This window comes from Saccostrea cucullata, unplaced genomic scaffold (genome assembly GCF_032062105.1).
Source record: "Saccostrea cucullata isolate Sc308-1 unplaced genomic scaffold, CSIRO_AGI_Scuc_v1 ctg2716, whole genome shotgun sequence".
Lineage (NCBI taxonomy): Eukaryota > Metazoa > Mollusca > Bivalvia > Ostreida > Ostreidae > Saccostrea > Saccostrea cuccullata.
Genome location: NW_026938365.1, coordinates 1 through 9,888, shown reverse-complemented (window position 1 = coordinate 9,888; position 9,888 = coordinate 1). Strand labels below are relative to the sequence as shown.

General features: G+C 36.4%; 1 pseudogene; it reads left to right on the top strand.

Annotated features, from left to right (window-relative positions):
• Window positions 1-5,468: 5,468 nt before the first annotated feature.
• On the top strand, window positions 5,469-6,346 carry LOC134250059 (tRNA 2-selenouridine synthase-like; annotated as a pseudogene).
• The last annotated feature ends 3,542 nt before the right edge of the window (window positions 6,347-9,888 follow it).

Genomic DNA, 9,888 nt, shown 5'->3' with positions numbered 1-9,888 from the left:
TGTGAGTGGATTGTGGTCAGTGAAAACAACAACTGGATGTACAGATGAATTCACATACACATCAAAATGTTGCAATGCTAATAACATGGACAAACACTCTTTTTCTACAGTTGAATAATTTTTTTGACATTTGGAAAACTTTTTGGAAAAATAAGCAACAGGATGACAAACACAATTTTCATCTTCTTGTAACAAAACTGCCCCACAACCCACATCACTAGCATCAATTTGCAACAAAAATTCTTTATCAAAATCTGGTGATGAAAGAACTGGAGAGACCATGAGAATCGTTTTGATTTGCTGGAAAGCCTGTTGGCATGATTTATCCCAAATAAATTTCCTATTCTTTTTCAAGAGACAGGTCAATGGGTTAGCAATGGTCGAAAAGTTAGGGCAAAATTTTCTATAGTACCCCGCCATTCCCAGGAATCTCATCAGTTCTTTCTTACACTGAGGTGCTGGAAAATTTACAATTGCCTCAACCTTTGCAAACACTGGTCTAACATGGCCGTTACCAACAACATGGCCTAAATATTCAACTACAGCATGGCAAAATTCAGTTTTTGTAAGGCTTACAGTCAAATTTGCATCTGAAAGTTTCTCAAATAATGCCCTTATGTGTGACAAATGCTCTTGAAAAGTGTTACTATACACTATCACATCATCAATGTATGCCTCACTTGCATCTACATCACTAAGTAAATGATTGATCATCCTTTGAAAGGTTGCAGGTGCATTTTTTAACCCAAAAGGCATCACCTTATATTGGTAGAAACCTTTTGGGGTAACGAAGGCTGAAATCTCTTTCGCTCTCTCGGTCAGTGGGACCTGCCAATACCCTTTCAAAAGATCGAATTTACTTACGTATTTGGCATGACCAATTTTATCGATGCAGTCTTCAATTCTGGGAATCGGGTAAGAGTCAGTTTTGGTAATTGTGTTGACCTTGCGGAAATCTGTACAGAATCTGAACGACCCATCTGGCTTGGGAACAAGGAGACAAGGGGAGCTCCAAGGGCTGTTACTGTACTCAATTATGTCATGTTCTAACATATATGCCAGTTCTGCATGGCAGTGTTCTTGTTTTACAGGGTTCATTCTGTAAGGATGTTGTTTAATGGGAGATGCATCCCCAACATCTATATCATGATATACAAGATTGGTCTTTTTAGGAACATCCGGGAATAAATGTGTAAATTCTTGTATTAGAGACATAAGCTCTTCTTTTTCATTTTCTTGCAAGTGGCTAAGTTTAGACTCTAAGTCTGACAAAACATCAGAGTTTTTCAACTTAGGAGTAGACTGATCATACTCATGTGCAAGTTTGTCTTGTTCTGGGGTAGACTTAACTTCAGTGTTTGAAGCAGCAACTGAGTCTACCTTGGGGTGATCTATGTCAGTTCGGTTATGATACTGCTTGATCATGTTGATGTGACAGAGCTGTTTGCTCTTGCGTCGACCAGGTGTCTTAATAACGTAATTCAAGTCATTGACCTTGCGTTCAACTTCAAATGGGCCAAAGTATTTAGCACGTAAAGGCTGACCTGGAATGGGTAGTAAGACAAGGACTTTGTCTCCTGACTTAAATGTTCTCGTTTTTGTACGCTTGTCATACCAGGTTTTCATTTTGTCTTGACTTACCTTTAAATTCTCTCTGGCTAGCGTCCAAGTCTGATTGAGCCTCTCTTTGAACTTTGCTACATAATCTAATAAATTTGTCTCACTCTCTTCAACCAACCATTTCTCTTTGAGCAATTTCAATGGTCCTCTCACAGTGTGACCATATACAAGTTCAAAGGGACTAAAACCCAACGATTCTTGTTTTGCATCCCTAACAGCAAATAAAAGAAAGGGGATTCCCTGGTCCCACTCCTTCTCATTTGACAAACAATACTTTCGAATCATAGTTTTCAAGGTTTGATGAAACCTCTCAAGAGCCCCCTGGGACTCCGGATGGTATGCACTGGATGTATGGTGCTTAACCCCCAACTCCTGCATTACCTGTTTAAAGACCTTGGATGTGAAATTGGAACCTTGATCAGACTGTACTGACTGGGGCAAACCAAAATTGGTGAAAAACTTGGTCAAAGCATTGACAATGGTTCTAGCCTTTATGTTTCGCAGGGGAATTGCTTCAGGGAAGCGTGTCGATGCACACATTATTGTCAACAAGTACTGATTACCAGTTTTGGTTTTAGGTAAGGGACCCACACAATCTATAATGACCTTGGTAAATGGTTCATCAAAAGCAGGGATAGGCTTTAAAGCAGCAGGAGGGATTTTTTGATTAGGTTTTCCCACTACTTGGCAGACATGACATGACTTACAATAGTCAACTATATCCCTTCTCATCTTAGGCCAGAAGAAGTGAGTCAATGCCTTATGGTAGGTCTTTGTGACCCCCAAATGACCCGACATTGGTGTGTCATGGGCAAGCCCTATGACTGTTCTCTGATATACCCTAGGTACTACAATTTGATGGTGGATTTGCCACTCATCCTCTACTGAAGCATCAGGGGGACGCCATTTTCTCATGAGTACACCCTGATTCTTATAATAACAAACAGGGACCTTCTCTGCCTCCTCTGGAGACAAAGCCTGTTCAATGAGACCTTGTAATTCAACATCTGACTCTTGCTCAGATATCAACTTATCTCTAGTAAGAGGTGTGTTGTCTAACATTTCCTGTAAACCAAATACATCACCTTTAGACTGCTGATCCTCTGAGGAAATGTGACTTTCTGAATCCAACATAGCTGACAAAAATGTCTCATCAAGATCTATAGACAAGTCCTTCCCTGTATCTAACTTCTGACTTACCGTCTGTTCAGCATGTCCTAGTTTCTTAGCCATAGCCCTTGTAATAGCACATGAAGGAAATAACTCTTTATTCTCCTCCTCTATCTCTCCTATAAGACTAGGCTTCTCACAAATGATTGGGTCAGGTACCACCCTACCCCCAGCTAAATCATTACCTAACAAAAGAGAAACTCCCTTAACAGGTAAAGTAGGTCTAACGCCTACGACCACAGACCCAGAGACTAAATCTGACTTCAAGTCTATAACATGAAGAGGAACTTTCACAAGTCCTAATTCTACACCTTGAATCAGCACTTCAGAACCAGTATGTGTCTTCTCAGACAGTGGCAACACGCCCTCTAGTAACAAAGACTGAGAAGCACCTGTATCCCTTAAAATTCTTATAGGGTATGAGTCGGTACCCACAGACACTAAACCATCGAATACAAAAGGCTTAAATTCCTCCCTAAGTACTTCAGACTCTGGCTCGACAGACTTAACAGCAGTGTTCTCAAACTGACTACAGGAAACCTTACCTTGGACAGATGTAAGAGCCGTGGGACTTGGCTTACTATCATTACTTACAGGTTTTTTCCTCTGTAATGCCCAACATTCAGACTTAATGTGACCCTTCTTTTTACAATAATTACAAATGGGTACCTGCTTTAAGGTTTCATTATTCTTGTCCCTACCTTTGATCTCAGAGTACGCCATCTTAGGTTGAATTACCTGTGAAGTGTCTGGTCCCCCTCGAGAACTGTCATAGCTGGTCATCTTCTGTTGACTAGTACTGAGTTTTACAAAAGATATCTTATGTGTTAGTGCATAATCATCAGCCGCAGTCGCAGCTTGCTCAAGAGTCTCAACCTTCTGTTCATCTAAATATGTTCTAATTTCAGGATGTATACAATTTTTGAATTCCTCAATCAAAATGACCTGTTTCAACCTTTCAAAGTTTGATCCAACATTTTTAGAAGTGCACCATCTCTCAAACATATCTTGTTTCTCCCTCGCAAATTCAACATGAGTCTGTTCATTGAATTTCTTGTAATTTCTAAATTTCTGTCTATAGGCTTCTGGGACAAGTTCATATGCTTTTAAAACATTTTTCTTAATAACATCATAATCAGTACTTTGCTGAAGTGACAATGCACTGTAGACTTCCCTCGCTTTCCCAACAAATGCACTCTGTAACAATAGTGGCCAGAATTCTTTTGGCCATTTCAAATTTTCTGCTATTTTCTCAAAATGAATGAAATATTTGTCAACATCTTTCTCTTGAAACTTAGGGACAAGTCTTATGTTCTTTGTCACATCAAAGTCAGATTTTGATTTAGCCTTAGCCTCAACTTCCAACTCATGTTTTAACTTTTGCGTCTCAAATTCTAACTTCTTAATTTGCAACTCATGTTCCCGATCTTGCACACTTTTCTCTTTTTCATATTCTCTCTTTTCTCTTTCAAATGCCTGCCTTTCTCTCTCTTGTTCAATTTCTAATTTCTTGAACTCTAATTCATATTCAAAATTTCTTTTTTCAATTTCACTAGATTTCAAATCTTCAACCAACGACAATGCACTATCATCCAAAATACCTCTCTGAACTAAATACTGAATCACGACATTTCTGATTTCTATTTTCCGAGCACTGCGCTTTACATTCAAGTGAAACTTTGACACAAATTCAAACAATTCATCTTTTTTCAGTGTTTGAAGTAACCGCGCATCTGGTGCATTTAAAAAATCCTCTAAGTTAAAAACCATCTTGACTGGTGTGTATAATAAAGAGATAAATTCCCAAATGAAATAATTTAGTGATCAAAATCTCGGAGATATCGTTTTTTTTAAAATTACCCACAGAAAACCAAAAGTTCGATTATCCCGGACGAGCCCCCAATTTGTAACGTGCGCCGAATACACAAATCTATTTATAACTCGTTTTCACCTGTGACACACTTACAAAAAACACACCAACCAAAATGAATTAAAAGCTTTAACAAATTTTAATGAAAACAAGCAATAGTATCAAATAAACACACAGTTACAGTTACACACAAATTGACATCATAAACAAATTCAGACAACGTTTACTCAGCTGTTCAGTTCGAATGTCCTCCAGTCCAGAAAGAATTACACCACTCCGAGAGCATCACACACGATGGACGGCGGTTCCGAAATATGTACTTTCACGGTAATATACACATCATGGGCCGAATTACAAAGTGCGACAAACCATCAGTCCATTGCCAAGTCTCTCCAATCCCGTATCCTCGCAGACGATCGCGAGCTCGTGCAGATGTTCTTCAGCTTCTGGAAATCCATTTGACGTCACACGATAAAAATAACTACTACAGCTGATGCAATATTTCTATTAATAACATTAGAGGATCGTAACAGATGACACAAATTGGTTTTGAAGTGTATGTTCTAAAGAAAGGATATAAGACTTATAAAGAAAAGGTGAAAGAATGCTTAAATGAGTTGCCAGACAATTTACATACAAGGTTTCATCAGGTAAGCACCACATAAATACATACAGATTCTGTTTTAGAACGACTAAATATTGCATATGAAATTGTTTGAAAATAATCAACAATCAATATAGCTTGTTTATTCTTAATCACTATACTTATATTTTATGATTTATAGGACCAACTGGATCTGGAAAAACATTTCTCTTATCTAAATAGTCTGCTCTTGGTGAACAGATATTGGATCTAGAGGGCATTGCTAATCACAGGAGATCAGTACTTGGGGCGGATATCAATGGAACCCGACCCTCACAGAAATGGTTTGAATCCCAGATAGTAGAAAAGCTCCGATTCTTTACTCCAGAGAAAGTGGTGTGGGTAGAGTCAGAGAGTGTTCGGATAGGCAATGTACACGTACCGCGAACTTTACACTCAGAGATGGGGAAAGCACAGCATTATCGTATCAACCTCCCAATGGAAAAGAGTACAACACATTAAAGATTATCCAGACTATATTGAAAATTTTCAGTTTACAAAACAAAAACTTATGAAACTTAAAAGTTATCACAGTAATTCTAAATTAAGTGAATGGTTTTCACTCGGAGAGAGCGGCCAGTGGTCCCATTTTGTGGAAGCTCTCCTGACAGAACATTATGATCCCAGCTATAGTTTATCACAGAGCAAGAACTTCAAATCCCCCGCCACTGATGTTTATCTAGACAGTCTTGATCCTGAGCATGTGCAGTCATTTCTTCATAATTTGATCTCTGATCCAGCAGATGGCGCTCTATCTGAGGTCAAGGATAAGATGTCTGCCTAAACACGTGACCTCTTTTGATCAGTTCCTCAGCAATGGCTGCCATGTTCCTACAACTATCGAAAAGAAACAAATGAATAGAATTATATTTAGAATTCATTTTTAATCATTACTGTCAATGGAAAGACATAATACTTATTTTCACTGATAATATTAAAATCTCTTTTTCCTATATATTGTATGTTCAGAATAAAAGTGTCTATTATCTTAACTATTATTCTATTAATATGACTTATAAAATAAGTTTACTCATCTCACTGATCTAAGTAATGGATATATGCCGAATACTGTTCTCTATGTAAAATTATCAGACTGTTTGAGGCCCGTTAGGGCCGAAAACTGTCTGATAATTTTACATATAGAATAGTATGAGGCATATATCTTACTTAAAACATTGCAATTGAAATGTCCAAAAGTTACCTTGAGGAGTCCGATAATAACACAATGGGAGTTTAAGCATCCATTGTTTTCTACCCGTCTGATAAGTAGATAAAAGAAATAAGACATTAAAAAAAGTGAGTGAACTCTTGTTCAATTTCATTCATTCAATGGCAGTCGTTTAGCAGGACAGGTGTCCGGTGGTGAAAGATTTTTTTTTTTTGGGGGGGGGGGGCATTTTTATTTATGATGTGCAGAAATTGACATTGATACTGAAATAATTTTGGATGATATTATAATTATCACCATGGAAAGTAAAAATGTTGATTTTTACCCTGAAGTTTTAGTTTAGATTATGGAAATATTCTCAGGTTTTAAAAGTGTGGCCATCATGGAACAAACATAAAATAAGGAGATTTACAGACCATTTATCAGAAATGGATTTAAATTCGCTTATTCAAAGTGTTGTATCAAAAAGTCTTTTAAAGAGTGGAAAGTATTAATATTGTGGAAGGTTTAAACTCGGATTATTTTCATGGATTTGCTATTTTGTAGCAACTTAATTTCCTTGTGTTTGCTTTCCCTGAATTTTTCCTAACATTTTTATTGGGGGTTTCTGGACATATTTAACCTTAATTTCACTCTTCTTTTTGTCTTTTAAATACTGTCCGATTTTGTTATCAATGCCGTCTTTTTTTATTATTATATTAATTCAGTCTTTTATTATTATTATATTAATTATTATTATCGGACGGCTACAGGTAAATTTTTAGACTGCAAGAACAAAGGCATGACGTCACAACAATGTTTTAAGTGTTATGATAAACCCTAACCCTAACCCTGATTATAAACAGAATTGTTCCAGTTCTGTCTATAAGTGTGATGTTATCATACCTAACTATCCCGCAGTGGTGGCGCCCTCTATGTGGAAACTCCAATTCTCGTTACATGTCCATTATTCCTCTAGAATAATGGGGGCGGGGTAACATCACTAAAGCCTGAAAATTACCTGTGTTACATCAGTAAAAGTCATTAAATTGCATGTGTTACATCAGTGAAGCCTGTAAATTACATTTGTTACATCATTAAAAGTCTGTAAATTACATGTGTTACATCAGTAAAAGTCCTTAAATTACATGTGTTACATCAGTTAAGCCTGTAAATTACATGTGTTACATCAGTACAAGCCTGTCAATTACATATGTTACATCAGTAAAATCCTCAAAATAACATGTGTTTCATCAGTAAAAGTCTGTAAATTACTTGTGTTTTATCAGTAAAAGTCTGTAAATAACGTGTTACATCAGTAAAGACTGTCAATTACATGTGTTACATCAGTAAAAGTCTTTAATTTAGTACATATGTTACATTAGTAAAGGCCTGTCAATTACATGTGCTACATTAGTAAAAGCTTGTCAATAACGTGTTACATCAGTAAAAGTCTTGTCAATTACATGTGTTACATCAGTAAAAGCAGCATGGTACATACATAATTAAAAGTAGTATGGTATCACTAACAGTTTACCTGTAATTTCAATTTCCATCTACTTGCTTATGAAACTAGAAGTTTATAGTGAAACTGTAGCTTAACTGGTTTGTACTTTAAATAATTTTTAGCTCACCTGAGCCAAAGTCTCAAGTGAACTTCTCTGATTAAAAGATAAAGAGCCACTTAGGGCCTTTTTTGGCCCAAAGAATTTCTGAAAAATCAAAACTGCTTAGTTAAGCTTGAAAATGCAGTATTTATCACTTTGACTGTTGGTCATTATGTAACTTTATAACGTGACATAACACAATGCATTATGATGTCATAAAATGCGTCAATTTCCCAATATCTTGTAAATTCATTTGAAAATGGCCTAAAATTGAAGCATTTTTTTAAATATATTTTTATGTAGAGCACACCCTCTGATCCAAAGGTTAGGGTAAGGGTTACATATGCAGTAGCAGGTAGTTAAATATACATGTTTTCTGAAAAGTTATCCATGCGCGGATCAAGGGGGGGGGGGGTCAGGACCCCCCCCCCCCCCTGGAATTTGCAAGGTTATAAAATTTTTATACAGAAGCGAGAAAAAAGTTAACTTCGACCCCCCTCGGAAAACGCAGACCCCCCCCCCCCCCTGGTAAACGCGAATTTGTTTGAAAGTGGTATGAAAAGTCAAAAGTTTGAAGGTTTGAAGCATCAAAAGTCATTGACTACCCTTGTGGGACTGGGGTGGACCCCCCTGGAAAAATTTCTGGATCCGCGCCTGTTATCATACCCTCTTGTTTACGTTACATTGGATTATTATGTTCTTGGTGTTATTTTTTAACTTTACCAAGTTTTTATTACAATCAAACTAAAAGTACATAAGGACTTGATTTTTAAAATAGGTTATTCTTTTTTAGATGCTATGATAATGTTATTCATTATATTCTAAAACTTAAAATAAAAGTAATAAGCCTTGATATAATCTATGTGTATCCTAAATTTTAAATGAATTTAGAATTTTCAATTCTTGTTTTAAAAATAGTAATCAGGGCATCAAATACTGGTGTGTATCATGGTAAATAGAACCTCATACAAAAACAGGTCCCAGGAATTTTTCATTTGAATTTTAAGCGCACCAGAGCCAAAGTCTCCGGTGAACTTTTCTGATCAAAAGATTTCTGTTGTCTGTCATCGTTCTTGTCGTCTTCATCATAAACTTTTAACATTTTAATCTTCTTCTCAAGAACCACTGGACCAATTTCAACCAAACTTGCTACAACGTATCATTGGGTAAAGGGAATTCAAGTTTGTTCAAATAAAGGAACACACTTTCTTCCAAGGGGAGATAATTATGAATAAGTGAAAAATTAATGGCATCATTTGGAAATCTTCTGAACTGGCCCACTGGGCCTGAGAAGATGAAACTCATGTGAAATCATCCTAAATTGTAAAGTATATTTAAGTTTGTTCAAGTTTGTTCCCCCTTGGGGTAGGGTGGGGCCGCCATTGAAAAACAAAGTTTAACATCGGAGTTCTTAAGAACAGCACAGCCATGATTCATATTTATATGGAAGCATCTGTAGATTCAAGTTTGTTTAAACCATGGCACCCGTGGTAGGGTCGGGTCACAACGGACAGTCAAATTTTTACATAGGAATATAATGTATAGGAAAAAACCCTCAAAATATTAAGAATTCTAATATAAGAAAAATCTTTTTATGAAGAACAAGAAAGCCAAATCTATGATTGATAATGGTTATGATTACCATGCCATAAGTAATTAGCAGATAACAGAGTTTACCTGAATCAATATTTAAGCAACTACTCATAACTAAATTGTTAATAGTATGCTGTTAATAGTCAGTTATCTGAGTAGCACTTTGGAAGGAGGGCAAATGAATTATTTATCAGTTTATTAATCTTAACTATGTAATTATGTCATAGATTATTTTTAA